At 49.1% G+C, this 24,659-nt stretch overlaps 43 non-coding genes across 43 annotated transcripts; all 43 read left to right on the top strand.

Moving 5' to 3' along the window:
* The first annotated feature begins 477 nt into the window (after positions 1-477).
* On the top strand, positions 478-550 carry Trnak-uuu (transfer RNA lysine (anticodon UUU)). The gene has a single exon. It is a non-coding gene; the product is annotated as a tRNA-Lys (tRNA).
* Positions 551-687: 137 nt separating this feature from the next.
* Positions 688-769, top strand: Trnas-cga (transfer RNA serine (anticodon CGA)). The gene has a single exon. It is a non-coding gene; the product is annotated as a tRNA-Ser (tRNA).
* A 697-nt stretch (positions 770-1,466) lies between these two features.
* Trnas-uga (transfer RNA serine (anticodon UGA)) lies at positions 1,467-1,548 on the top strand. Its single transcript has one exon. It is a non-coding gene; the product is annotated as a tRNA-Ser (tRNA).
* A 582-nt stretch (positions 1,549-2,130) lies between these two features.
* Trnaf-gaa (transfer RNA phenylalanine (anticodon GAA)) lies at positions 2,131-2,203 on the top strand. Its single transcript has one exon. It is a non-coding gene; the product is annotated as a tRNA-Phe (tRNA).
* Positions 2,204-2,738: 535 nt separating this feature from the next.
* Trnak-uuu (transfer RNA lysine (anticodon UUU)) lies at positions 2,739-2,811 on the top strand. Its single transcript has one exon. It is a non-coding gene; the product is annotated as a tRNA-Lys (tRNA).
* A 137-nt stretch (positions 2,812-2,948) lies between these two features.
* On the top strand, positions 2,949-3,030 carry Trnas-cga (transfer RNA serine (anticodon CGA)). The gene has a single exon. It is a non-coding gene; the product is annotated as a tRNA-Ser (tRNA).
* A 697-nt stretch (positions 3,031-3,727) lies between these two features.
* On the top strand, positions 3,728-3,809 carry Trnas-uga (transfer RNA serine (anticodon UGA)). The gene has a single exon. It is a non-coding gene; the product is annotated as a tRNA-Ser (tRNA).
* A 582-nt stretch (positions 3,810-4,391) lies between these two features.
* Positions 4,392-4,464, top strand: Trnaf-gaa (transfer RNA phenylalanine (anticodon GAA)). Its single transcript has one exon. It is a non-coding gene; the product is annotated as a tRNA-Phe (tRNA).
* A 535-nt stretch (positions 4,465-4,999) lies between these two features.
* Positions 5,000-5,072, top strand: Trnak-uuu (transfer RNA lysine (anticodon UUU)). The gene has a single exon. It is a non-coding gene; the product is annotated as a tRNA-Lys (tRNA).
* Positions 5,073-5,209: 137 nt separating this feature from the next.
* Trnas-cga (transfer RNA serine (anticodon CGA)) lies at positions 5,210-5,291 on the top strand. Its single transcript has one exon. It is a non-coding gene; the product is annotated as a tRNA-Ser (tRNA).
* A 708-nt stretch (positions 5,292-5,999) lies between these two features.
* On the top strand, positions 6,000-6,081 carry Trnas-uga (transfer RNA serine (anticodon UGA)). Its single transcript has one exon. It is a non-coding gene; the product is annotated as a tRNA-Ser (tRNA).
* Positions 6,082-6,663: 582 nt separating this feature from the next.
* On the top strand, positions 6,664-6,736 carry Trnaf-gaa (transfer RNA phenylalanine (anticodon GAA)). The gene has a single exon. It is a non-coding gene; the product is annotated as a tRNA-Phe (tRNA).
* A 535-nt stretch (positions 6,737-7,271) lies between these two features.
* Positions 7,272-7,344, top strand: Trnak-uuu (transfer RNA lysine (anticodon UUU)). Its single transcript has one exon. It is a non-coding gene; the product is annotated as a tRNA-Lys (tRNA).
* Positions 7,345-7,481: 137 nt separating this feature from the next.
* Trnas-cga (transfer RNA serine (anticodon CGA)) lies at positions 7,482-7,563 on the top strand. The gene has a single exon. It is a non-coding gene; the product is annotated as a tRNA-Ser (tRNA).
* Positions 7,564-8,260: 697 nt separating this feature from the next.
* Positions 8,261-8,342, top strand: Trnas-uga (transfer RNA serine (anticodon UGA)). The gene has a single exon. It is a non-coding gene; the product is annotated as a tRNA-Ser (tRNA).
* A 582-nt stretch (positions 8,343-8,924) lies between these two features.
* Positions 8,925-8,997, top strand: Trnaf-gaa (transfer RNA phenylalanine (anticodon GAA)). The gene has a single exon. It is a non-coding gene; the product is annotated as a tRNA-Phe (tRNA).
* A 535-nt stretch (positions 8,998-9,532) lies between these two features.
* Positions 9,533-9,605, top strand: Trnak-uuu (transfer RNA lysine (anticodon UUU)). Its single transcript has one exon. It is a non-coding gene; the product is annotated as a tRNA-Lys (tRNA).
* A 137-nt stretch (positions 9,606-9,742) lies between these two features.
* On the top strand, positions 9,743-9,824 carry Trnas-cga (transfer RNA serine (anticodon CGA)). Its single transcript has one exon. It is a non-coding gene; the product is annotated as a tRNA-Ser (tRNA).
* Positions 9,825-10,532: 708 nt separating this feature from the next.
* Positions 10,533-10,614, top strand: Trnas-uga (transfer RNA serine (anticodon UGA)). The gene has a single exon. It is a non-coding gene; the product is annotated as a tRNA-Ser (tRNA).
* A 582-nt stretch (positions 10,615-11,196) lies between these two features.
* Positions 11,197-11,269, top strand: Trnaf-gaa (transfer RNA phenylalanine (anticodon GAA)). The gene has a single exon. It is a non-coding gene; the product is annotated as a tRNA-Phe (tRNA).
* A 535-nt stretch (positions 11,270-11,804) lies between these two features.
* Trnak-uuu (transfer RNA lysine (anticodon UUU)) lies at positions 11,805-11,877 on the top strand. Its single transcript has one exon. It is a non-coding gene; the product is annotated as a tRNA-Lys (tRNA).
* Positions 11,878-12,014: 137 nt separating this feature from the next.
* Trnas-cga (transfer RNA serine (anticodon CGA)) lies at positions 12,015-12,096 on the top strand. Its single transcript has one exon. It is a non-coding gene; the product is annotated as a tRNA-Ser (tRNA).
* A 708-nt stretch (positions 12,097-12,804) lies between these two features.
* Positions 12,805-12,886, top strand: Trnas-uga (transfer RNA serine (anticodon UGA)). Its single transcript has one exon. It is a non-coding gene; the product is annotated as a tRNA-Ser (tRNA).
* Positions 12,887-13,468: 582 nt separating this feature from the next.
* Trnaf-gaa (transfer RNA phenylalanine (anticodon GAA)) lies at positions 13,469-13,541 on the top strand. The gene has a single exon. It is a non-coding gene; the product is annotated as a tRNA-Phe (tRNA).
* A 535-nt stretch (positions 13,542-14,076) lies between these two features.
* Trnak-uuu (transfer RNA lysine (anticodon UUU)) lies at positions 14,077-14,149 on the top strand. Its single transcript has one exon. It is a non-coding gene; the product is annotated as a tRNA-Lys (tRNA).
* A 137-nt stretch (positions 14,150-14,286) lies between these two features.
* Positions 14,287-14,368, top strand: Trnas-cga (transfer RNA serine (anticodon CGA)). Its single transcript has one exon. It is a non-coding gene; the product is annotated as a tRNA-Ser (tRNA).
* Positions 14,369-15,076: 708 nt separating this feature from the next.
* On the top strand, positions 15,077-15,158 carry Trnas-uga (transfer RNA serine (anticodon UGA)). The gene has a single exon. It is a non-coding gene; the product is annotated as a tRNA-Ser (tRNA).
* Positions 15,159-15,740: 582 nt separating this feature from the next.
* Trnaf-gaa (transfer RNA phenylalanine (anticodon GAA)) lies at positions 15,741-15,813 on the top strand. Its single transcript has one exon. It is a non-coding gene; the product is annotated as a tRNA-Phe (tRNA).
* A 535-nt stretch (positions 15,814-16,348) lies between these two features.
* Trnak-uuu (transfer RNA lysine (anticodon UUU)) lies at positions 16,349-16,421 on the top strand. The gene has a single exon. It is a non-coding gene; the product is annotated as a tRNA-Lys (tRNA).
* Positions 16,422-16,558: 137 nt separating this feature from the next.
* Trnas-cga (transfer RNA serine (anticodon CGA)) lies at positions 16,559-16,640 on the top strand. Its single transcript has one exon. It is a non-coding gene; the product is annotated as a tRNA-Ser (tRNA).
* Positions 16,641-17,348: 708 nt separating this feature from the next.
* Trnas-uga (transfer RNA serine (anticodon UGA)) lies at positions 17,349-17,430 on the top strand. Its single transcript has one exon. It is a non-coding gene; the product is annotated as a tRNA-Ser (tRNA).
* A 582-nt stretch (positions 17,431-18,012) lies between these two features.
* Trnaf-gaa (transfer RNA phenylalanine (anticodon GAA)) lies at positions 18,013-18,085 on the top strand. The gene has a single exon. It is a non-coding gene; the product is annotated as a tRNA-Phe (tRNA).
* Positions 18,086-18,620: 535 nt separating this feature from the next.
* On the top strand, positions 18,621-18,693 carry Trnak-uuu (transfer RNA lysine (anticodon UUU)). Its single transcript has one exon. It is a non-coding gene; the product is annotated as a tRNA-Lys (tRNA).
* A 137-nt stretch (positions 18,694-18,830) lies between these two features.
* Positions 18,831-18,912, top strand: Trnas-cga (transfer RNA serine (anticodon CGA)). The gene has a single exon. It is a non-coding gene; the product is annotated as a tRNA-Ser (tRNA).
* A 708-nt stretch (positions 18,913-19,620) lies between these two features.
* On the top strand, positions 19,621-19,702 carry Trnas-uga (transfer RNA serine (anticodon UGA)). Its single transcript has one exon. It is a non-coding gene; the product is annotated as a tRNA-Ser (tRNA).
* Positions 19,703-20,284: 582 nt separating this feature from the next.
* On the top strand, positions 20,285-20,357 carry Trnaf-gaa (transfer RNA phenylalanine (anticodon GAA)). The gene has a single exon. It is a non-coding gene; the product is annotated as a tRNA-Phe (tRNA).
* Positions 20,358-20,892: 535 nt separating this feature from the next.
* Positions 20,893-20,965, top strand: Trnak-uuu (transfer RNA lysine (anticodon UUU)). Its single transcript has one exon. It is a non-coding gene; the product is annotated as a tRNA-Lys (tRNA).
* A 137-nt stretch (positions 20,966-21,102) lies between these two features.
* On the top strand, positions 21,103-21,184 carry Trnas-cga (transfer RNA serine (anticodon CGA)). Its single transcript has one exon. It is a non-coding gene; the product is annotated as a tRNA-Ser (tRNA).
* Positions 21,185-21,892: 708 nt separating this feature from the next.
* Trnas-uga (transfer RNA serine (anticodon UGA)) lies at positions 21,893-21,974 on the top strand. The gene has a single exon. It is a non-coding gene; the product is annotated as a tRNA-Ser (tRNA).
* Positions 21,975-22,556: 582 nt separating this feature from the next.
* On the top strand, positions 22,557-22,629 carry Trnaf-gaa (transfer RNA phenylalanine (anticodon GAA)). Its single transcript has one exon. It is a non-coding gene; the product is annotated as a tRNA-Phe (tRNA).
* Positions 22,630-23,164: 535 nt separating this feature from the next.
* Positions 23,165-23,237, top strand: Trnak-uuu (transfer RNA lysine (anticodon UUU)). The gene has a single exon. It is a non-coding gene; the product is annotated as a tRNA-Lys (tRNA).
* Positions 23,238-23,374: 137 nt separating this feature from the next.
* Positions 23,375-23,456, top strand: Trnas-cga (transfer RNA serine (anticodon CGA)). The gene has a single exon. It is a non-coding gene; the product is annotated as a tRNA-Ser (tRNA).
* Positions 23,457-24,164: 708 nt separating this feature from the next.
* Positions 24,165-24,246, top strand: Trnas-uga (transfer RNA serine (anticodon UGA)). The gene has a single exon. It is a non-coding gene; the product is annotated as a tRNA-Ser (tRNA).
* Positions 24,247-24,659: the final 413 nt, after the last annotated feature.

Here is a 24,659-nt window from a genome sequence, read left to right as displayed (position 1 = left end):
ACAGCCGAGAACAAAAATGACTCTATCCTGTAACTGTTCAGGTTGTCTAGTGCTTGCCGTAAGAGGAACACAGTAGGCAACTCCCTGAGAAGTAAGAAAATACGAAAAGTCCTACCAACTGCGTTCCTTTTTTGTGTCAGGAGGTGAAGAACGTCTCCAACGGAACCGTGAAATGAGCGAAAACGTGGGAAGCATTGCATTCGAAGTGCTTGTGAAATTTCCAATTACTCAGTGAGTGTCGACAAAACACGTAAATCCTCTACTCCAACGTATGAGACCTAACGACTGCTGCAGTTTGTTTTTGCATCGTGTGTCAGCATTCTTCGATAGTCTGCTACGAGCTTAGCGCGACACGTTTGTAGACAGCATTCAGGCGACGTTTAATTAGTAACAGCTCCATGCAGCGATAGCACAGCTGTGAAGGACATGAGTCAATGTACAGCTGTGCATCGTGGGATGTTCTCTACTGTCGTGTGAGCCCGGATAGCTCAGTCGGTAGAGCATTAGGCTTTTAACCTAAGGGTCCAGGGTTCAAGTCCCTGTTCGGGCGGAAATTTTAATACTTTGGTAGCGATTCCTCTGGTAGCGGTGGAAACACTACGGAAAAGAATGCAGCTACGCCGTTTTCTGATGCCACAGAGCTTTAAACCGTAGAAGTTGCATGTGTCGGAGAACCTCGACCTACGGGCAGTCGTGGCCGAGTGGTTAAGGCGTCTGACTCGAAATCAGATTCCCTCTTGGAGCGTAGGTTCGAATCCTACCGGCTGCGTGCGATTTTGCGTAAAGAGGAGCAAATATTTTCACACACGTGAACGCGGTTGCAAACCGATGGCGCCATCTTCAACAAGACGAAAATTTCCGTTTAACAATACTGAGTGTCGCGACGGCCGCTGCTTTCTGTGGCTACCGGTTCTCCTCTCACTGACGCTGGGACTGCAGAAAGCCGTCGCAGGCCCACGAGTGCGCTCCTGTCATTTTCTCGCGTCGACGCCGAGTTCGTGAGTACACAGACGTGCTTGGAAGCGTTGGACAGAGCCAACATTCATTTCTCTCTTTTTCAAGAATCGCAATTCAGTCATTCGAGTGCGGCAAAAGCAATGGTGCAGCGTTTCTTTTCTTAAGATCTCGCAGCTACTTGCAAGTATGTCGACCACTTAAGACGACAGAAAACTAGCGTCAGCGGTAAGTCGGTGAAGTCGCCATTGGAGCCACAAGCCAGTAATTACGTCATACGAATGACTCGCACGCCACGCAGCTGTACGATAGCTCAGTCGGTAGAGCGTTTGATTTTCAACCAAAGGGTGTTGGGATCAAGGCAATGTCTAGGCGAAAATTAATACACTTTCGTAACGGCTAATGTGCTGGCAATGGAAACACTACAGAAAAGAGTGAGGCCACGCCGCTTTCTGCCATTGGATTGCTTCTAAAGGTGCACTTTCACTTGTCGGAAGACGCTACTGCTACCGACAGTCGTGGCCGAGTGGTTAAGGCGTCTGACTTGAAATCAGATTCCCTCTGGGAGCGTAGGTTCGAGTCCTGCCGACTGCGGAAATTTTCTAGCTCTCAAAAGATGGACGTTCAGCTGCATCCTAGCAGTTGCGTCACTACTAAACACGTGGGTCGCCGGCAATGTGCAGTGTTATTGGCTGCAGCGCTACAGTCGCACCCAGAAGCCACAGCTCATCGCCACGTCACACTGCCGTCCACCAGGTGTCAGTGCAAGTGTCGCCTCTCTGGGCAGTGCAGATGTGTCCATTTTAGCTTGCAGACAATTACGTGTAGCAATTTATGAGCTAACGCAAGTCAAATGTTTTAGCGTGTGTATCTGTTAGATACTGCCTCTCACATGGTAGAGAGGCTCACTCCTTCTTGTGTCTCGTTCTCTGCACACGAGTTGCACGTGGCATCGATATAGCAAAGGTTTTCTAGAGCCAGCGAAGTCAATATTACATGAATCGAGTCGACATGTTTGCTTCTTACGATGATGGAATCAGAAGAAATGTGTGTGGTACTTCACTGCATCTGCTGCTCGCCTTTCAGCGTCCCTATGTCTTATCAGACGAAGATGACTGAAATTGGCGGCGATTCAGAGGTTAACGAAGACGCGCAAATCTGCGGACTTACGTGTGAGCCGAAATGGCTCAGTTGGGAGAGCGTTACACTGAAGATCTAAAGGTCCCTGGTTTGATCCCGGGTTTCGGCAAGCGTATGTTTTGAAGCTGATGCCAATGGAATTGCTCCGAGTCTGTGATGATGTAAGTACAGCCGAGAACAAAAATGACTCTATCCTGTAACTGTTCAGGTTGTCTAGTGCTTGCCGTAAGAGGAACACAGTAGGCAACTCCCTGAGAAGTAAGAAAATACGAAAAGTCCTACCAACTGCGTTCCTTTTTTGTGTCAGGAGGTGAAGAACGTCTCCAACGGAACCGTGAAATGAGCGAAAACGTGGGAAGCATTGCATTCGAAGTGCTTGTGAAATTTCCAATTACTCAGTGAGTGTCGACAAAACACGTAAATCCTCTACTCCAACGTATGAGACCTAACGACTGCTGCAGTTTGTTTTTGCATCGTGTGTCAGCATTCTTCGATAGTCTGCTACGAGCTTAGCGCGACACGTTTGTAGACAGCATTCAGGCGACGTTTAATTAGTAACAGCTCCATGCAGCGATAGCACAGCTGTGAAGGACATGAGTCAATGTACAGCTGTGCATCGTGGGATGTTCTCTACTGTCGTGTGAGCCCGGATAGCTCAGTCGGTAGAGCATTAGGCTTTTAACCTAAGGGTCCAGGGTTCAAGTCCCTGTTCGGGCGGAAATTTTAATACTTTGGTAGCGATTCCTCTGGTAGCGGTGGAAACACTACGGAAAAGAATGCAGCTACGCCGTTTTCTGATGCCACAGAGCTTTAAACCGTAGAAGTTGCATGTGTCGGAGAACCTCGACCTACGGGCAGTCGTGGCCGAGTGGTTAAGGCGTCTGACTCGAAATCAGATTCCCTCTTGGAGCGTAGGTTCGAATCCTACCGGCTGCGTGCGATTTTGCGTAAAGAGGAGCAAATATTTTCACACACGTGAACGCGGTTGCAAACCGATGGCGCCATCTTCAACAAGACGAAAATTTCCGTTTAACAATACTGAGTGTCGCGACGGCCGCTGCTTTCTGTGGCTACCGGTTCTCCTCTCACTGACGCTGGGACTGCAGAAAGCCGTCGCAGGCCCACGAGTGCGCTCCTGTCATTTTCTCGCGTCGACGCCGAGTTCGTGAGTACACAGACGTGCTTGGAAGCGTTGGACAGAGCCAACATTCATTTCTCTCTTTTTCAAGAATCGCAATTCAGTCATTCGAGTGCGGCAAAAGCAATGGTGCAGCGTTTCTTTTCTTAAGATCTCGCAGCTACTTGCAAGTATGTCGACCACTTAAGACGACAGAAAACTAGCGTCAGCGGTAAGTCGGTGAAGTCGCCATTGGAGCCACAAGCCAGTAATTACGTCATACGAATGACTCGCACGCCACGCAGCTGTACGATAGCTCAGTCGGTAGAGCGTTTGATTTTCAACCAAAGGGTGTTGGGATCAAGGCAATGTCTAGGCGAAAATTAATACACTTTCGTAACGGCTAATGTGCTGGCAATGGAAACACTACAGAAAAGAGTGAGGCCACGCCGCTTTCTGCCATTGGATTGCTTCTAAAGGTGCACTTTCACTTGTCGGAAGACGCTACTGCTACCGACAGTCGTGGCCGAGTGGTTAAGGCGTCTGACTTGAAATCAGATTCCCTCTGGGAGCGTAGGTTCGAGTCCTGCCGACTGCGGAAATTTTCTAGCTCTCAAAAGATGGACGTTCAGCTGCATCCTAGCAGTTGCGTCACTACTAAACACGTGGGTCGCCGGCAATGTGCAGTGTTATTGGCTGCAGCGCTACAGTCGCACCCAGAAGCCACAGCTCATCGCCACGTCACACTGCCGTCCACCAGGTGTCAGTGCAAGTGTCGCCTCTCTGGGCAGTGCAGATGTGTCCATTTTAGCTTGCAGACAATTACGTGTAGCAATTTATGAGCTAACGCAAGTCAAATGTTTTAGCGTGTGTATCTGTTAGATACTGCCTCTCACATGGTAGAGAGGCTCACTCCTTCTTGTGTCTCGTTCTCTGCACACGAGTTGCACGTGGCATCGATATAGCAAAGGTTTTCTAGAGCCAGCGAAGTCAATATTACATGAATCGAGTCGACATGTTTGCTTCTTACGATGATGGAATCAGAAGAAATGTGTGTGGTACTTCACTGCATCTGCTGCTCGCCTTTCAGCGTCCCTATGTCTTATCAGACGAAGATGACTGAAATTGGCGGCGATTCAGAGGTTAACGAAGACGCGCAAATCTGCGGACTTACGTGTGAGCCGAAATGGCTCAGTTGGGAGAGCGTTACACTGAAGATCTAAAGGTCCCTGGTTTGATCCCGGGTTTCGGCAAGCGTATGTTTTGAAGCTGATGCCAATGGAATTGCTCCGAGTCTGTGATGATGTAAGTACAGCCGAGAACAAAAATGACTCTATCCTGTAACTGTTCAGGTTGTCTAGTGCTTGCCGTAAGAGGAACACAGTAGGCAACTCCCTGAGAAGTAAGAAAATACGAAAAGTCCTACCAACTGCGTTCCTTTTTTGTGTCAGGAGGTGAAGAACGTCTCCAACGGAACCGTGAAATGAGCGAAAACGTGGGAAGCATTGCATTCGAAGTGCTTGTGAAATTTCCAATTACTCAGTGAGTGTCGACAAAACACGTAAATCCTCTACTCCAACGTATGAGACCTAACGACTGCTGCAGTTTGTTTTTGCATCGTGTGTCAGCATTCTTCGATAGTCTGCTACGAGCTTAGCGCGACACGTTTGTAGACAGCATTCAGGCGACGTTTAATTAGTAACAGCTCCATGCAGCGATAGCACAGCTGTGAAGGACATGAGTCAATGTACAGCTGTGCATCGTGGGATGTTCTCTACTGTCGTGTGAGCCCGGATAGCTCAGTCGGTAGAGCATTAGGCTTTTAACCTAAGGGTCCAGGGTTCAAGTCCCTGTTCGGGCGGAAATTTTAATACTTTGGTAGCGATTCCTCTGGTAGCGGTGGAAACACTACGGAAAAGAATGCAGCTACGCCGTTTTCTGATGCCACAGAGCTTTAAACCGTAGAAGTTGCATGTGTCGGAGAACCTCGACCTACGGGCAGTCGTGGCCGAGTGGTTAAGGCGTCTGACTCGAAATCAGATTCCCTCTTGGAGCGTAGGTTCGAATCCTACCGGCTGCGTGCGATTTTGCGTAAAGAGGAGCAAATATTTTCACACACGTGAACGCGGTTGCAAACCGATGGCGCCATCTTCAACAAGACGAAAATTTCCGTTTAACAATACTGAGTGTCGCGACGGCCGCTGCTTTCTGTGGCTACCGGTTCTCCTCTCACTGACGCTGGGACTGCAGAAAGCCGTCGCAGGCCCACGAGTGCGCTCCTGTCATTTTCTCGCGTCGACGCCGAGTTCGTGAGTACACAGACGTGCTTGGAAGCGTTGGACAGAGCCAACATTCATTTCTCTCTTTTTCAAGAATCGCAATTCAGTCATTCGAGTGCGGCAAAAGCAATGGTGCAGCGTTTCTTTTCTTAAGATCTCGCAGCTACTTGCAAGTATGTCGACCACTTAAGACGACAGAAAACTAGCGTCAGCGGTGCGTCAGTGGGAAGTCGGTGAAGTCGCCATTGGAGCCACAAGCCAGTAATTACGTCATACGAATGACTCGCACGCCACGCAGCTGTACGATAGCTCAGTCGGTAGAGCGTTTGATTTTCAACCAAAGGGTGTTGGGATCAAGGCAATGTCTAGGCGAAAATTAATACACTTTCGTAACGGCTAATGTGCTGGCAATGGAAACACTACAGAAAAGAGTGAGGCCACGCCGCTTTCTGCCATTGGATTGCTTCTAAAGGTGCACTTTCACTTGTCGGAAGACGCTACTGCTACCGACAGTCGTGGCCGAGTGGTTAAGGCGTCTGACTTGAAATCAGATTCCCTCTGGGAGCGTAGGTTCGAGTCCTGCCGACTGCGGAAATTTTCTAGCTCTCAAGAGATGGACGTTCAGCTGCATCCTAGCAGTTGCGTCACTACTAAACACGTGGGTCGCCGGCAATGTGCAGTGTTATTGGCTGCAGCGCTACAGTCGCACCCAGAAGCCACAGCTCATCGCCACGTCACACTGCCGTCCACCAGGTGTCAGTGCAAGTGTCGCCTCTCTGGGCAGTGCAGATGTGTCCATTTTAGCTTGCAGACAATTACGTGTAGCAATTTATGAGCTAACGCAAGTCAAATGTTTTAGCGTGTGTATCTGTTAGATACTGCCTCTCACATGGTAGAGAGGCTCACTCCTTCTTGTGTCTCGTTCTCTGCACACGAGTTGCACGTGGCATCGATATAGCAAAGGTTTTCTAGAGCCAGCGAAGTCAATATTACATGAATCGAGTCGACATGTTTGCTTCTTACGATGATGGAATCAGAAGAAATGTGTGTGGTACTTCACTGCATCTGCTGCTCGCCTTTCAGCGTCCCTATGTCTTATCAGACGAAGATGACTGAAATTGGCGGCGATTCAGAGGTTAACGAAGACGCGCAAATCTGCGGACTTACGTGTGAGCCGAAATGGCTCAGTTGGGAGAGCGTTACACTGAAGATCTAAAGGTCCCTGGTTTGATCCCGGGTTTCGGCAAGCGTATGTTTTGAAGCTGATGCCAATGGAATTGCTCCGAGTCTGTGATGATGTAAGTACAGCCGAGAACAAAAATGACTCTATCCTGTAACTGTTCAGGTTGTCTAGTGCTTGCCGTAAGAGGAACACAGTAGGCAACTCCCTGAGAAGTAAGAAAATACGAAAAGTCCTACCAACTGCGTTCCTTTTTTGTGTCAGGAGGTGAAGAACGTCTCCAACGGAACCGTGAAATGAGCGAAAACGTGGGAAGCATTGCATTCGAAGTGCTTGTGAAATTTCCAATTACTCAGTGAGTGTCGACAAAACACGTAAATCCTCTACTCCAACGTATGAGACCTAACGACTGCTGCAGTTTGTTTTTGCATCGTGTGTCAGCATTCTTCGATAGTCTGCTACGAGCTTAGCGCGACACGTTTGTAGACAGCATTCAGGCGACGTTTAATTAGTAACAGCTCCATGCAGCGATAGCACAGCTGTGAAGGACATGAGTCAATGTACAGCTGTGCATCGTGGGATGTTCTCTACTGTCGTGTGAGCCCGGATAGCTCAGTCGGTAGAGCATTAGGCTTTTAACCTAAGGGTCCAGGGTTCAAGTCCCTGTTCGGGCGGAAATTTTAATACTTTGGTAGCGATTCCTCTGGTAGCGGTGGAAACACTACGGAAAAGAATGCAGCTACGCCGTTTTCTGATGCCACAGAGCTTTAAACCGTAGAAGTTGCATGTGTCGGAGAACCTCGACCTACGGGCAGTCGTGGCCGAGTGGTTAAGGCGTCTGACTCGAAATCAGATTCCCTCTTGGAGCGTAGGTTCGAATCCTACCGGCTGCGTGCGATTTTGCGTAAAGAGGAGCAAATATTTTCACACACGTGAACGCGGTTGCAAACCGATGGCGCCATCTTCAACAAGACGAAAATTTCCGTTTAACAATACTGAGTGTCGCGACGGCCGCTGCTTTCTGTGGCTACCGGTTCTCCTCTCACTGACGCTGGGACTGCAGAAAGCCGTCGCAGGCCCACGAGTGCGCTCCTGTCATTTTCTCGCGTCGACGCCGAGTTCGTGAGTACACAGACGTGCTTGGAAGCGTTGGACAGAGCCAACATTCATTTCTCTCTTTTTCAAGAATCGCAATTCAGTCATTCGAGTGCGGCAAAAGCAATGGTGCAGCGTTTCTTTTCTTAAGATCTCGCAGCTACTTGCAAGTATGTCGACCACTTAAGACGACAGAAAACTAGCGTCAGCGGTAAGTCGGTGAAGTCGCCATTGGAGCCACAAGCCAGTAATTACGTCATACGAATGACTCGCACGCCACGCAGCTGTACGATAGCTCAGTCGGTAGAGCGTTTGATTTTCAACCAAAGGGTGTTGGGATCAAGGCAATGTCTAGGCGAAAATTAATACACTTTCGTAACGGCTAATGTGCTGGCAATGGAAACACTACAGAAAAGAGTGAGGCCACGCCGCTTTCTGCCATTGGATTGCTTCTAAAGGTGCACTTTCACTTGTCGGAAGACGCTACTGCTACCGACAGTCGTGGCCGAGTGGTTAAGGCGTCTGACTTGAAATCAGATTCCCTCTGGGAGCGTAGGTTCGAGTCCTGCCGACTGCGGAAATTTTCTAGCTCTCAAAAGATGGACGTTCAGCTGCATCCTAGCAGTTGCGTCACTACTAAACACGTGGGTCGCCGGCAATGTGCAGTGTTATTGGCTGCAGCGCTACAGTCGCACCCAGAAGCCACAGCTCATCGCCACGTCACACTGCCGTCCACCAGGTGTCAGTGCAAGTGTCGCCTCTCTGGGCAGTGCAGATGTGTCCATTTTAGCTTGCAGACAATTACGTGTAGCAATTTATGAGCTAACGCAAGTCAAATGTTTTAGCGTGTGTATCTGTTAGATACTGCCTCTCACATGGTAGAGAGGCTCACTCCTTCTTGTGTCTCGTTCTCTGCACACGAGTTGCACGTGGCATCGATATAGCAAAGGTTTTCTAGAGCCAGCGAAGTCAATATTACATGAATCGAGTCGACATGTTTGCTTCTTACGATGATGGAATCAGAAGAAATGTGTGTGGTACTTCACTGCATCTGCTGCTCGCCTTTCAGCGTCCCTATGTCTTATCAGACGAAGATGACTGAAATTGGCGGCGATTCAGAGGTTAACGAAGACGCGCAAATCTGCGGACTTACGTGTGAGCCGAAATGGCTCAGTTGGGAGAGCGTTACACTGAAGATCTAAAGGTCCCTGGTTTGATCCCGGGTTTCGGCAAGCGTATGTTTTGAAGCTGATGCCAATGGAATTGCTCCGAGTCTGTGATGATGTAAGTACAGCCGAGAACAAAAATGACTCTATCCTGTAACTGTTCAGGTTGTCTAGTGCTTGCCGTAAGAGGAACACAGTAGGCAACTCCCTGAGAAGTAAGAAAATACGAAAAGTCCTACCAACTGCGTTCCTTTTTTGTGTCAGGAGGTGAAGAACGTCTCCAACGGAACCGTGAAATGAGCGAAAACGTGGGAAGCATTGCATTCGAAGTGCTTGTGAAATTTCCAATTACTCAGTGAGTGTCGACAAAACACGTAAATCCTCTACTCCAACGTATGAGACCTAACGACTGCTGCAGTTTGTTTTTGCATCGTGTGTCAGCATTCTTCGATAGTCTGCTACGAGCTTAGCGCGACACGTTTGTAGACAGCATTCAGGCGACGTTTAATTAGTAACAGCTCCATGCAGCGATAGCACAGCTGTGAAGGACATGAGTCAATGTACAGCTGTGCATCGTGGGATGTTCTCTACTGTCGTGTGAGCCCGGATAGCTCAGTCGGTAGAGCATTAGGCTTTTAACCTAAGGGTCCAGGGTTCAAGTCCCTGTTCGGGCGGAAATTTTAATACTTTGGTAGCGATTCCTCTGGTAGCGGTGGAAACACTACGGAAAAGAATGCAGCTACGCCGTTTTCTGATGCCACAGAGCTTTAAACCGTAGAAGTTGCATGTGTCGGAGAACCTCGACCTACGGGCAGTCGTGGCCGAGTGGTTAAGGCGTCTGACTCGAAATCAGATTCCCTCTTGGAGCGTAGGTTCGAATCCTACCGGCTGCGTGCGATTTTGCGTAAAGAGGAGCAAATATTTTCACACACGTGAACGCGGTTGCAAACCGATGGCGCCATCTTCAACAAGACGAAAATTTCCGTTTAACAATACTGAGTGTCGCGACGGCCGCTGCTTTCTGTGGCTACCGGTTCTCCTCTCACTGACGCTGGGACTGCAGAAAGCCGTCGCAGGCCCACGAGTGCGCTCCTGTCATTTTCTCGCGTCGACGCCGAGTTCGTGAGTACACAGACGTGCTTGGAAGCGTTGGACAGAGCCAACATTCATTTCTCTCTTTTTCAAGAATCGCAATTCAGTCATTCGAGTGCGGCAAAAGCAATGGTGCAGCGTTTCTTTTCTTAAGATCTCGCAGCTACTTGCAAGTATGTCGACCACTTAAGACGACAGAAAACTAGCGTCAGCGGTGCGTCAGTGGGAAGTCGGTGAAGTCGCCATTGGAGCCACAAGCCAGTAATTACGTCATACGAATGACTCGCACGCCACGCAGCTGTACGATAGCTCAGTCGGTAGAGCGTTTGATTTTCAACCAAAGGGTGTTGGGATCAAGGCAATGTCTAGGCGAAAATTAATACACTTTCGTAACGGCTAATGTGCTGGCAATGGAAACACTACAGAAAAGAGTGAGGCCACGCCGCTTTCTGCCATTGGATTGCTTCTAAAGGTGCACTTTCACTTGTCGGAAGACGCTACTGCTACCGACAGTCGTGGCCGAGTGGTTAAGGCGTCTGACTTGAAATCAGATTCCCTCTGGGAGCGTAGGTTCGAGTCCTGCCGACTGCGGAAATTTTCTAGCTCTCAAGAGATGGACGTTCAGCTGCATCCTAGCAGTTGCGTCACTACTAAACACGTGGGTCGCCGGCAATGTGCAGTGTTATTGGCTGCAGCGCTACAGTCGCACCCAGAAGCCACAGCTCATCGCCACGTCACACTGCCGTCCACCAGGTGTCAGTGCAAGTGTCGCCTCTCTGGGCAGTGCAGATGTGTCCATTTTAGCTTGCAGACAATTACGTGTAGCAATTTATGAGCTAACGCAAGTCAAATGTTTTAGCGTGTGTATCTGTTAGATACTGCCTCTCACATGGTAGAGAGGCTCACTCCTTCTTGTGTCTCGTTCTCTGCACACGAGTTGCACGTGGCATCGATATAGCAAAGGTTTTCTAGAGCCAGCGAAGTCAATATTACATGAATCGAGTCGACATGTTTGCTTCTTACGATGATGGAATCAGAAGAAATGTGTGTGGTACTTCACTGCATCTGCTGCTCGCCTTTCAGCGTCCCTATGTCTTATCAGACGAAGATGACTGAAATTGGCGGCGATTCAGAGGTTAACGAAGACGCGCAAATCTGCGGACTTACGTGTGAGCCGAAATGGCTCAGTTGGGAGAGCGTTACACTGAAGATCTAAAGGTCCCTGGTTTGATCCCGGGTTTCGGCAAGCGTATGTTTTGAAGCTGATGCCAATGGAATTGCTCCGAGTCTGTGATGATGTAAGTACAGCCGAGAACAAAAATGACTCTATCCTGTAACTGTTCAGGTTGTCTAGTGCTTGCCGTAAGAGGAACACAGTAGGCAACTCCCTGAGAAGTAAGAAAATACGAAAAGTCCTACCAACTGCGTTCCTTTTTTGTGTCAGGAGGTGAAGAACGTCTCCAACGGAACCGTGAAATGAGCGAAAACGTGGGAAGCATTGCATTCGAAGTGCTTGTGAAATTTCCAATTACTCAGTGAGTGTCGACAAAACACGTAAATCCTCTACTCCAACGTATGAGACCTAACGACTGCTGCAGTTTGTTTTTGCATCGTGTGTCAGCATTCTTCGATAGTCTGCTACGAGCTTAGCGCGACACGTTTGTAGACAGCATTCAGGCGACGTTTAATTAGTAACAGCTCCATGCAGCGATAGCACAGCTGTGAAGGACATGAGTCAATGTACAGCTGTGCATCGTGGGATGTTCTCTACTGTCGTGTGAGCCCGGATAGCTCAGTCGGTAGAGCATTAGGCTTTTAACCTAAGGGTCCAGGGTTCAAGTCCCTGTTCGGGCGGAAATTTTAATACTTTGGTAGCGATTCCTCTGGTAGCGGTGGAAACACTACGGAAAAGAATGCAGCTACGCCGTTTTCTGATGCCACAGAGCTTTAAACCGTAGAAGTTGCATGTGTCGGAGAACCTCGACCTACGGGCAGTCGTGGCCGAGTGGTTAAGGCGTCTGACTCGAAATCAGATTCCCTCTTGGAGCGTAGGTTCGAATCCTACCGGCTGCGTGCGATTTTGCGTAAAGAGGAGCAAATATTTTCACACACGTGAACGCGGTTGCAAACCGATGGCGCCATCTTCAACAAGACGAAAATTTCCGTTTAACAATACTGAGTGTCGCGACGGCCGCTGCTTTCTGTGGCTACCGGTTCTCCTCTCACTGACGCTGGGACTGCAGAAAGCCGTCGCAGGCCCACGAGTGCGCTCCTGTCATTTTCTCGCGTCGACGCCGAGTTCGTGAGTACACAGACGTGCTTGGAAGCGTTGGACAGAGCCAACATTCATTTCTCTCTTTTTCAAGAATCGCAATTCAGTCATTCGAGTGCGGCAAAAGCAATGGTGCAGCGTTTCTTTTCTTAAGATCTCGCAGCTACTTGCAAGTATGTCGACCACTTAAGACGACAGAAAACTAGCGTCAGCGGTGCGTCAGTGGGAAGTCGGTGAAGTCGCCATTGGAGCCACAAGCCAGTAATTACGTCATACGAATGACTCGCACGCCACGCAGCTGTACGATAGCTCAGTCGGTAGAGCGTTTGATTTTCAACCAAAGGGTGTTGGGATCAAGGCAATGTCTAGGCGAAAATTAATACACTTTCGTAACGGCTAATGTGCTGGCAATGGAAACACTACAGAAAAGAGTGAGGCCACGCCGCTTTCTGCCATTGGATTGCTTCTAAAGGTGCACTTTCACTTGTCGGAAGACGCTACTGCTACCGACAGTCGTGGCCGAGTGGTTAAGGCGTCTGACTTGAAATCAGATTCCCTCTGGGAGCGTAGGTTCGAGTCCTGCCGACTGCGGAAATTTTCTAGCTCTCAAGAGATGGACGTTCAGCTGCATCCTAGCAGTTGCGTCACTACTAAACACGTGGGTCGCCGGCAATGTGCAGTGTTATTGGCTGCAGCGCTACAGTCGCACCCAGAAGCCACAGCTCATCGCCACGTCACACTGCCGTCCACCAGGTGTCAGTGCAAGTGTCGCCTCTCTGGGCAGTGCAGATGTGTCCATTTTAGCTTGCAGACAATTACGTGTAGCAATTTATGAGCTAACGCAAGTCAAATGTTTTAGCGTGTGTATCTGTTAGATACTGCCTCTCACATGGTAGAGAGGCTCACTCCTTCTTGTGTCTCGTTCTCTGCACACGAGTTGCACGTGGCATCGATATAGCAAAGGTTTTCTAGAGCCAGCGAAGTCAATATTACATGAATCGAGTCGACATGTTTGCTTCTTACGATGATGGAATCAGAAGAAATGTGTGTGGTACTTCACTGCATCTGCTGCTCGCCTTTCAGCGTCCCTATGTCTTATCAGACGAAGATGACTGAAATTGGCGGCGATTCAGAGGTTAACGAAGACGCGCAAATCTGCGGACTTACGTGTGAGCCGAAATGGCTCAGTTGGGAGAGCGTTACACTGAAGATCTAAAGGTCCCTGGTTTGATCCCGGGTTTCGGCAAGCGTATGTTTTGAAGCTGATGCCAATGGAATTGCTCCGAGTCTGTGATGATGTAAGTACAGCCGAGAACAAAAATGACTCTATCCTGTAACTGTTCAGGTTGTCTAGTGCTTGCCGTAAGAGGAACACAGTAGGCAACTCCCTGAGAAGTAAGAAAATACGAAAAGTCCTACCAACTGCGTTCCTTTTTTGTGTCAGGAGGTGAAGAACGTCTCCAACGGAACCGTGAAATGAGCGAAAACGTGGGAAGCATTGCATTCGAAGTGCTTGTGAAATTTCCAATTACTCAGTGAGTGTCGACAAAACACGTAAATCCTCTACTCCAACGTATGAGACCTAACGACTGCTGCAGTTTGTTTTTGCATCGTGTGTCAGCATTCTTCGATAGTCTGCTACGAGCTTAGCGCGACACGTTTGTAGACAGCATTCAGGCGACGTTTAATTAGTAACAGCTCCATGCAGCGATAGCACAGCTGTGAAGGACATGAGTCAATGTACAGCTGTGCATCGTGGGATGTTCTCTACTGTCGTGTGAGCCCGGATAGCTCAGTCGGTAGAGCATTAGGCTTTTAACCTAAGGGTCCAGGGTTCAAGTCCCTGTTCGGGCGGAAATTTTAATACTTTGGTAGCGATTCCTCTGGTAGCGGTGGAAACACTACGGAAAAGAATGCAGCTACGCCGTTTTCTGATGCCACAGAGCTTTAAACCGTAGAAGTTGCATGTGTCGGAGAACCTCGACCTACTGGCAGTCGTGGCCGAGTGGTTAAGGCGTCTGACTCGAAATCAGATTCCCTCTTGGAGCGTAGGTTCGAATCCTACCGGCTGCGTGCGATTTTGCGTAAAGAGGAGCAAATATTTTCACACACGTGAACGCGGTTGCAAACCGATGGCGCCATCTTCAACAAGACGAAAATTTCCGTTTAACAATACTGAGTGTCGCGACGGCCGCTGCTTTCTGTGGCTACCGGTTCTCCTCTCACTGACGCTGGGACTGCAGAAAGCCGTCGCAGGCCCACGAGTGCGCTCCTGTCATTTTCTCGCGTCGACGCCGAGTTCGTGAGTACACAGACGTGCTTGGAAGCGTTGGACAGAGCCAACATTCATTTCTCTCTTTTTCAAGAATCGCAATTCAGTCATTCGAGTGCGGCAAAAGCAATGGTGCAGCGTTTCTTTTCTTAAGATCTCGCAGCTACTTGCAAGTATGTCGACCACTTAAGACGACAGAAAACTAGCGTCAGCGGTGCGTCAGTGGGAAGTCGGTGAAGTCGCCATTGGAGCCACAAGCCAGTAATTACGTCATACGAATGACTCGCACGCCACGCAGCTGTACGATAGCTCAGTCGGTAGAGCGTTTGATTTTCAACCAAAGGGTGTTGGGATCAAGGCAATGTCTAGGCGAAAATTAATACACTTTCGTAACGGCTAATGTGCTGGCAATGGAAACACTACAGAAAAGAGTGAGGCCACGCCGCTTTCTGCCATTGGATTGCTTCTAAAGGTGCACTTTCACTTGTCGGAAGACGCTACTGCTACCGACAGTCGTGGCCGAGTGGTTAAGGCGTCTGACTTGAAATCAGATTCCCTCTGGGAGCGTAGGTTCGAGTCCTGCCGACTGCGGAAATTTTCTAGCTCTCAAAAGATGGACGTTCAGCTGCATCCTAGCAGTTGCGTCACTACTAAACACGTGGGTCGCCGGCAATGTGCAGTGTTATTGGCTGCAGCGCTACAGTCGCACCCAGAAGCCACAGCTCATCGCCTCGTCACACTGCCGTCCACCAGGTGTCAGTGCAAGTGTCGCCTCTCTGGGCAGTGCAGATGTGTCCATTTTAGCTTGCAGACAATTACGTGTAGCAATTTATGAGCTAACGCAAGTCAAATGTTTTAGCGTGTGTATCTGTTAGATACTGCCTCTCACATGGTAGAGAGGCTCACTCCTTCTTGTGTCTCGTTCTCTGCACACGAGTTGCACGTGGCATCGATATAGCAAAGGTTTTCTAGAGCCAGCGAAGTCAATATTACATGAATCGAGTCGACATGTTTGCTTCTTACGATGATGGAATCAGAAGAAATGTGTGTGGTACTTCACTGCATCTGCTGCTCGCCTTTCAGCGTCCCTATGTCTTATCAGACGAAGATGACTGAAATTGGCGGCGATTCAGAGGTTAACGAAGACGCGCAAATCTGCGGACTTACGTGTGAGCCGAAATGGCTCAGTTGGGAGAGCGTTACACTGAAGATCTAAAGGTCCCTGGTTTGATCCCGGGTTTCGGCAAGCGTATGTTTTGAAGCTGATGCCAATGGAATTGCTCCGAGTCTGTGATGATGTAAGTACAGCCGAGAACAAAAATGACTCTATCCTGTAACTGTTCAGGTTGTCTAGTGCTTGCCGTAAGAGGAACACAGTAGGCAACTCCCTGACAAGTAAGAAAATACGAAAAGTCCTACCAACTGCGTTCCTTTTTTGTGTCAGGAGGTGAAGAACGTCTCCAACGGAACCGTGAAATGAGCGAAAACATGGGAAGCATTGCATTCGAAATGCTTGTGAAATTTCCAATTACTCAGTGAGTGTCGACAAAACACGTAAATCCTCTACTCCAACGTATGAGACCTAACGACTGCTGCAGTTCGTTTTTGTATCGTGTGTCAGCATTCTTCGATAGTCTGCTACGAGCTTAGCGCGACACGTTTGTAGACAGCATTCAGGCGACGTTTAATTAGTAACAGCTCCATGCAGCGATAGCACAGCTGTGAAGGACATGAGTCAATGTACAGCTGTGCATCGTGGGATGTTCTCTACTGTCGTGTGAGCCCGGATAGCTCAGTCGGTAGAGCATTAGGCTTTTAACCTAAGGGTCCAGGGTTCAAGTCCCTGTTCGGGCGGAAATTTTAATACTTTGGTAGCGATTCCTCTGGTAGCGGTGGAAACACTACGGAAAAGAATGCAGCTACGCCGTTTTCTGATGCCACAGAGCTTTAAACCGTAGAAGTTGCATGTGTCGGAGAACCTCGACCTACGGGCAGTCGTGGCCGAGTGGTTAAGGCGTCTGACTCGAAATCAGATTCCCTCTTGGAGCGTAGGTTCGAATCCTACCGGCTGCGTGCGATTTTGCGTAAAGAGGAGCAAATATTTTCACACACGTGAACGCGGTTGCAAACCGATGGCGCCATCTTCAACAAGACGAAAATTTCCGTTTAACAATACTGAGTGTCGCGACGGCCGCTGCTTTCTGTGGCTACCGGTTCTCCTCTCACTGACGCTGGGACTGCAGAAAGCCGTCGCAGGCCCACGAGTGCGCTCCTGTCATTTTCTCGCGTCGACGCCGAGTTCGTGAGTACACAGACGTGCTTGGAAGCGTTGGACAGAGCCAACATTCATTTCTCTCTTTTTCAAGAATCGCAATTCAGTCATTCGAGTGCGGCAAAAGCAATGGTGCAGCGTTTCTTTTCTTAAGATCTCGCAGCTACTTGCAAGTATGTCGACCACTTAAGACGACAGAAAACTAGCGTCAGCGGTGCGTCAGTGGGAAGTCGGTGAAGTCGCCATTGGAGCCACAAGCCAGTAATTACGTCATACGAATGACTCGCACGCCACGCAGCTGTACGATAGCTCAGTCGGTAGAGCGTTTGATTTTCAACCAAAGGGTGTTGGGATCAAGGCAATGTCTAGGCGAAAATTAATACACTTTCGTAACGGCTTATGTGCTGGCAATGGAAACACTACAGAAAAGAGTGAGGCCACGCCGCTTTCTGCCATTGGATTGCTTCTAAAGGTGCACTTTCACTTGTCGGAAGACGCTACTGCTACCGACAGTCGTGGCCGAGTGGTTAAGGCGTCTGACTTGAAATCAGATTCCCTCTGGGAGCGTAGGTTCGAGTCCTGCCGACTGCGGAAATTTTCTAGCTCTCAAAAGATGGACGTTCAGCTGCATCCTAGCAGTTGCGTCACTACTAAACACGTGGGTCGCCGGCAATATGCAGTGTTATTGGCTGCAGCGCTACAGTCGCACCCAGAAGCCACAGCTCATCGCCACGTCACACTGCCGTCCACCAGGTGTCAGTGCAAGTGTCGCCTCTCTGGGCAGTGCAGATGTGTCCATTTTAGCTTGCAGACAATTACGTGTAGCAATTTATGAGCTAACGCAAGTCAAATGTTTTAGCGTGTGTATCTGTTAGATACTGCCTCTCACATGGTAGAGAGGCTCACTCCTTCTTGTGTCTCGTTCTCTGCACACGAGTTGCACGTGGCATCGATATAGCAAAGGTTTTCTAGAGCCAGCGAAGTCAATATTACATGAATCGAGTCGACATGTTTGCTTCTTACGATGATGGAATCAGAAGAAATGTGTGTGGTACTTCACTGCATCTGCTGCTCGCCTTTCAGCGTCCCTATGTCTTATCAGACGAAGATGACTGAAATTGGCGGCGATTCAGAGGTTAACGAAGACGCGCAAATCTGCGGACTTACGTGTGAGCCGAAATGGCTCAGTTGGGAGAGCGTTACACTGAAGATCTAAAGGTCCCTGGTTTGATCCCGGGTTTCGGCAAGCGTATGTTTTGAAGCTGATGCCAATGGAATTGCTCCGAGTCTGTGATGATGTAAGTACAGCCGAGAACAAAAATGACTCTATCCTGTAACTGTTCAGGTTGTCTAGTGCTTGCCGTAAGAGGAACACAGTAGGCAACTCCCTGACAAGTAAGAAAATACGAAAAGTCCTACCAACTGCGTTCCTTTTTTGTGTCAGGAGGTGAAGAACGTCTCCAACGGAACCGTGAAATGAGCGAAAACGTGGGAAGCATTGCATTCGAAGTGCTTGTGAAATTTCCAATTACTCAGTGAGTGTCGACAAAACACGTAAATCCTCTACTCCAACGTATGAGACCTAACGACTGCTGCAGTTCGTTTTTGCATCGTGTGTCAGCATTCTTCGATAGTCTGCTACGAGCTTAGCGCGACACGTTTGTAGACAGCATTCAGGCGACGTTTAATTAGTAACAGCTCCATGCAGCGATAGCACAGCTGTGAAGGACATGAGTCAATGTACAGCTGTGCATCGTGGGATGTTCTCTACTGTCGTGTGAGCCCGGATAGCTCAGTCGGTAGAGCATTAGGCTTTTAACCTAAGGGTCCAGGGTTCAAGTCCCTGTTCGGGCGGAAATTTTAATACTTTGGTAGCGATTCCTCTGGTAGCGGTGGAAACACTACGGAAAAGAATGCAGCTACGCCGTTTTCTGATGCCACAGAGCTTTAAACCGTAGAAGTTGCATGTGTCGGAGAACCTCGACCTACGGGCAGTCGTGGCCGAGTGGTTAAGGCGTCTGACTCGAAATCAGATTCCCTCTTGGAGCGTAGGTTCGAATCCTACCGGCTGCGTGCGATTTTGCGTAAAGAGGAGCAAATATTTTCACACACGTGAACGCGGTTGCAAACCGATGGCGCCATCTTCAACAAGACGAAAATTTCCGTTTAACAATACTGAGTGTCGCGACGGCCGCTGCTTTCTGTGGCTACCGGTTCTCCTCTCACTGACGCTGGGACTGCAGAAAGCCGTCGCAGGCCCACGAGTGCGCTCCTGTCATTTTCTCGCGTCGACGCCGAGTTCGTGAGTACACAGACGTGCTTGGAAGCGTTGGACAGAGCCAACATTCATTTCTCTCTTTTTCAAGAATCGCAATTCAGTCATTCGAGTGCGGCAAAAGCAATGGTGCAGCGTTTCTTTTCTTAAGATCTCGCAGCTACTTGCAAGTATGTCGACCACTTAAGACGACAGAAAACTAGCGTCAGCGGTGCGTCAGTGGGAAGTCGGTGAAGTCGCCATTGGAGCCACAAGCCAGTAATTACGTCATACGAATGACTCGCACGCCACGCAGCTGTACGATAGCTCAGTCGGTAGAGCGTTTGATTTTCAACCAAAGGGTGTTGGGATCAAGGCAATGTCTAGGCGAAAATTAATACACTTTCGTAACGGCTAATGTGCTGGCAATGGAAACACTACAGAAAAGAGTGAGGCCACGCCGCTTTCTGCCATTGGATTGCTTCTAAAGGTGCACTTTCACTTGTCGGAAGACGCTACTGCTACCGACAGTCGTGGCCGAGTGGTTAAGGCGTCTGACTTGAAATCAGATTCCCTCTGGGAGCGTAGGTTCGAGTCCTGCCGACTGCGGAAATTTTCTAGCTCTCAAAAGATGGACGTTCAGCTGCATCCTAGCAGTTGCGTCACTACTAAACACGTGGGTCGCCGGCAATGTGCAGTGTTATTGGCTGCAGTGCTAGAGTCGCACCCAGAAGCCACAGCTCATCGCCACGTCACACTGCCGTCCACCAGGTGTCAGTGCAAGTGTCGCCTCTCTGGGCAGTGCAGATGTGTCCATTTTAGCTTGCAGACAATTACGTGTAGCAATTTATGAGCTAACGCAAGTCAAATGTTTTAGCGTGTGTATCTGTTAGATACTGCCTCTCACATGGTAGAGAGGCTCACTCCTTCTTGTGTCTCGTTCTCTGCACACGAGTTGCACGTGGCATCGATATAGCAAAGGTTTTCTAGAGCCAGCGAAGTCAATATTACATGAATCGAGTCGACATGTTTGCTTCTTACGATGATGGAATCAGAAGAAATGTGTGTGGTACTTCACTGCATCTGCTGCTCGCCTTTCAGCGTCCCTATGTCTTATCAGACGAAGATGACTGAAATTGGCGGCGATTCAGAGGTTAACGAAGACGCGCAAATCTGCGGACTTACGTGTGAGCCGAAATGGCTCAGTTGGGAGAGCGTTACACTGAAGATCTAAAGGTCCCTGGTTTGATCCCGGGTTTCGGCAAGCGTATGTTTTGAAGCTGATGCCAATGGAATTGCTCCGAGTCTGTGATGATGTAAGTACAGCCGAGAACAAAAATGACTCTATCCTGTAACTGTTCAGGTTGTCTAGTGCTTGCCGTAAGAGGAACACAGTAGGCAACTCCCTGACAAGTAAGAAAATACGAAAAGTCCTACCAACTGCGTTCCTTTTTTGTGTCAGGAGGTGAAGAACGTCTCCAACGGAACCGTGAAATGAGCGAAAACGTGGGAAGCATTGCATTCGAAGTGCTTGTGAAATTTCCAATTACTCAGTGAGTGTCGACAAAACACGTAAATCCTCTACTCCAACGTATGAGACCTAACGACTGCTGCAGTTTGTTTTTGCATCGTGTGTCAGCATTCTTCGATAGTCTGCTACGAGCTTAGCGCGACACGTTTGTAGACAGCATTCAGGCGACGTTTAATTAGTAACAGCTCCATGCAGCGATAGCACAGCTGTGAAGGACATGAGTCAATGTACAGCTGTGCATCGTGGGATGTTCTCTACTGTCGTGTGAGCCCGGATAGCTCAGTCGGTAGAGCATTAGGCTTTTAACCTAAGGGTCCAGGGTTCAAGTCCCTGTTCGGGCGGAAATTTTAATACTTTGGTAGCGATTCCTCTGGTAGCGGTGGAAACACTACGGAAAAGAATGCAGCTACGCCGTTTTCTGATGCCACAGAGCTTTAAACCGTAGAAGTTGCATGTGTCGGAGAACCTCGACCTACGGGCAGTCGTGGCCGAGTGGTTAAGGCGTCTGACTCGAAATCAGATTCCCTCTTGGAGCGTAGGTTCGAATCCTACCGGCTGCGTGCGATTTTGCGTAAAGAGGAGCAAATATTTTCACACACGTGAACGCGGTTGCAAACCGATGGCGCCATCTTCAACAAGACGAAAATTTCCGTTTAACAATACTGAGTGTCGCGACGGCCGCTGCTTTCTGTGGCTACCGGTTCTCCTCTCACTGACGCTGGGACTGCAGAAAGCCGTCGCAGGCCCACGAGTGCGCTCCTGTCATTTTCTCGCGTCGACGCCGAGTTCGTGAGTACACAGACGTGCTTGGAAGCGTTGGACAGAGCCAACATTCATTTCTCTCTTTTTCAAGAATCGCAATTCAGTCATTCGAGTGCGGCAAAAGCAATGGTGCAGCGTTTCTTTTCTTAAGATCTCGCAGCTACTTGCAAGTATGTCGACCACTTAAGACGACAGAAAACTAGCGTCAGCGGTGCGTCAGTGGGAAGTCGGTGAAGTCGCCATTGGAGCCACAAGCCAGTAATTACGTCATACGAATGACTCGCACGCCACGCAGCTGTACGATAGCTCAGTCGGTAGAGCGTTTGATTTTCAACCAAAGGGTGTTGGGATCAAGGCAATGTCTAGGCGAAAATTAATACACTTTCGTAACGGCTAATGTGCTGGCAATGGAAACACTACAGAAAAGAGTGAGGCCACGCCGCTTTCTGCCATTGGATTGCTTCTAAAGGTGCACTTTCACTTGTCGGAAGACGCTACTGCTACCGACAGTCGTGGCCGAGTGGTTAAGGCGTCTGACTTGAAATCAGATTCCCTCTGGGAGCGTAGGTTCGAGTCCTGCCGACTGCGGAAATTTTCTAGCTCTCAAAAGATGGACGTTCAGCTGCATCCTAGCAGTTGCGTCACTACTAAACACGTGGGTCGCCGGCAATGTGCAGTGTTATTGGCTGCAGCGCTACAGTCGCACCCAGAAGCCACAGCTCATCGCCACGTCACACTGCCGTCCACCAGGTGTCAGTGCAAGTGTCGCCTCTCTGGGCAGTGCAGATGTGTCCATTTTAGCTTGCAGACAATTACGTGTAGCAATTTATGAGCTAACGCAAGTCAAATGTTTTAGCGTGTGTATCTGTTAGATACTGCCTCTCACATGGTAGAGAGGCTCACTCCTTCTTGTGTCTCGTTCTCTGCACACGAGTTGCACGTGGCATCGATATAGCAAAGGTTTTCTAGAGCCAGCGAAGTCAATATTACATGAATCGAGTCGACATGTTTGCTTCTTACGATGATGGAATCAGAAGAAATGTGTGTGGTACTTCACTGCATCTGCTGCTCGCCTTTCAGCGTCCCTATGTCTTATCAGACGAAGATGACTGAAATTGGCGGCGATTCAGAGGTTAACGAAGACGCGCAAATCTGCGGACTTACGTGTGAGCCGAAATGGCTCAGTTGGGAGAGCGTTACACTGAAGATCTAAAGGTCCCTGGTTTGATCCCGGGTTTCGGCAAGCGTATGTTTTGAAGCTGATGCCAATGGAATTGCTCCGAGTCTGTGATGATGTAAGTACAGCCGAGAACAAAAATGACTCTATCCTGTAACTGTTCAGGTTGTCTAGTGCTTGCCGTAAGAGGAACACAGTAGGCAACTCCCTGACAAGTAAGAAAATACGAAAAGTCCTACCAACTGCGTTCCTTTTTTGTGTCAGGAGGTGAAGAACGTCTCCAACGGAACCGTGAAATGAGCGAAAACGTGGGAAGCATTGCATTCGAAATGCTTGTGAAATTTCCAATTACTCAGTGAGTGTCGACAAAACACGTAAATCCTCTACTCCAACGTATGAGACCTAACGACTGCTGCAGTTCGTTTTTGCATCGTGTGTCAGCATTCTTCGATAGTCTGCTACGAGCTTAGCGCGACACGTTTGTAGACAGCATTCAGGCGACGTTTAATTAGTAACAGCTCCATGCAGCGATAGCACAGCTGTGAAGGACATGAGTCAATGTACAGCTGTGCATCGTGGGATGTTCTCTACTGTCGTGTGAGCCCGGATAGCTCAGTCGGTAGAGCATTAGGCTTTTAACCTAAGGGTCCAGGGTTCAAGTCCCTGTTCGGGCGGAAATTTTAATACTTTGGTAGCGATTCCTCTGGTAGCGGTGGAAACACTACGGAAAAGAATGCAGCTACGCCGTTTTCTGATGCCACAGAGCTTTAAACCGTAGAAGTTGCATGTGTCGGAGAACCTCGACCTACGGGCAGTCGTGGCCGAGTGGTTAAGGCGTCTGACTCGAAATCAGATTCCCTCTTGGAGCGTAGGTTCGAATCCTACCGGCTGCGTGCGATTTTGCGTAAAGAGGAGCAAATATTTTCACACACGTGAACGCGGTTGCAAACCGATGGCGCCATCTTCAACAAGACGAAAATTTCCGTTTAACAATACTGAGTGTCGCGACGGCCGCTGCTTTCTGTGGCTACCGGTTCTCCTCTCACTGACGCTGGGACTGCAGAAAGCCGTCGCAGGCCCACGAGTGCGCTCCTGTCATTTTCTCGCGTCGACGCCGAGTTCGTGAGTACACAGACGTGCTTGGAAGCGTTGGACAGAGCCAACATTCATTTCTCTCTTTTTCAAGAATCGCAATTCAGTCATTCGAGTGCGGCAAAAGCAATGGTGCAGCGTTTCTTTTCTTAAGATCTCGCAGCTACTTGCAAGTATGTCGACCACTTAAGACGACAGAAAACTAGCGTCAGCGGTGCGTCAGTGGGAAGTCGGTGAAGTCGCCATTGGAGCCACAAGCCAGTAATTACGTCATACGAATGACTCGCACGCCACGCAGCTGTACGATAGCTCAGTCGGTAGAGCGTTTGATTTTCAACCAAAGGGTGTTGGGATCAAGGCAATGTCTAGGCGAAAATTAATACACTTTCGTAACGGCTAATGTGCTGGCAATGGAAACACTACAGAAAAGAGTGAGGCCACGCCGCTTTCTGCCATTGGATTGCTTCTAAAGGTGCACTTTCACTTGTCGGAAGACGCTACTGCTACCGACAGTCGTGGCCGAGTGGTTAAGGCGTCTGACTTGAAATCAGATTCCCTCTGGGAGCGTAGGTTCGAGTCCTGCCGACTGCGGAAATTTTCTAGCTCTCAAAAGATGGACGTTCAGCTGCATCCTAGCAGTTGCGTCACTACTAAACACGTGGGTCGCCGGCAATGTGCAGTGTTATTGGCTGCAGCGCTACAGTCGCACCCAGAAGCCACAGCTCATCGCCACGTCACACTGCCGTCCACCAGGTGTCAGTGCAAGTGTCGCCTCTCTGGGCAGTGCAGATGTGTCCATTTTAGCTTGCAGACAATTACGTGTAGCAATTTATGAGCTAACGCAAGTCAAATGTTTTAGCGTGTGTATCTGTTAGATACTGCCTCTCACATGGTAGAGAGGCTCACTCCTTCTTGTGTCTCGTTCTCTGCACACGAGTTGCACGTGGCATCGATATAGCAAAGGTTTTCTAGAGCCAGCGAAGTCAATATTACATGAATCGAGT

Source organism: Schistocerca gregaria, chromosome 3 (genome assembly GCF_023897955.1).
Source record: "Schistocerca gregaria isolate iqSchGreg1 chromosome 3, iqSchGreg1.2, whole genome shotgun sequence".
NCBI lineage: Eukaryota > Metazoa > Arthropoda > Insecta > Orthoptera > Acrididae > Schistocerca > Schistocerca gregaria.
The sequence above is the reverse complement of the archived record's forward strand: the minus strand, read 5'-3'. Positions and strand labels throughout refer to the sequence as shown.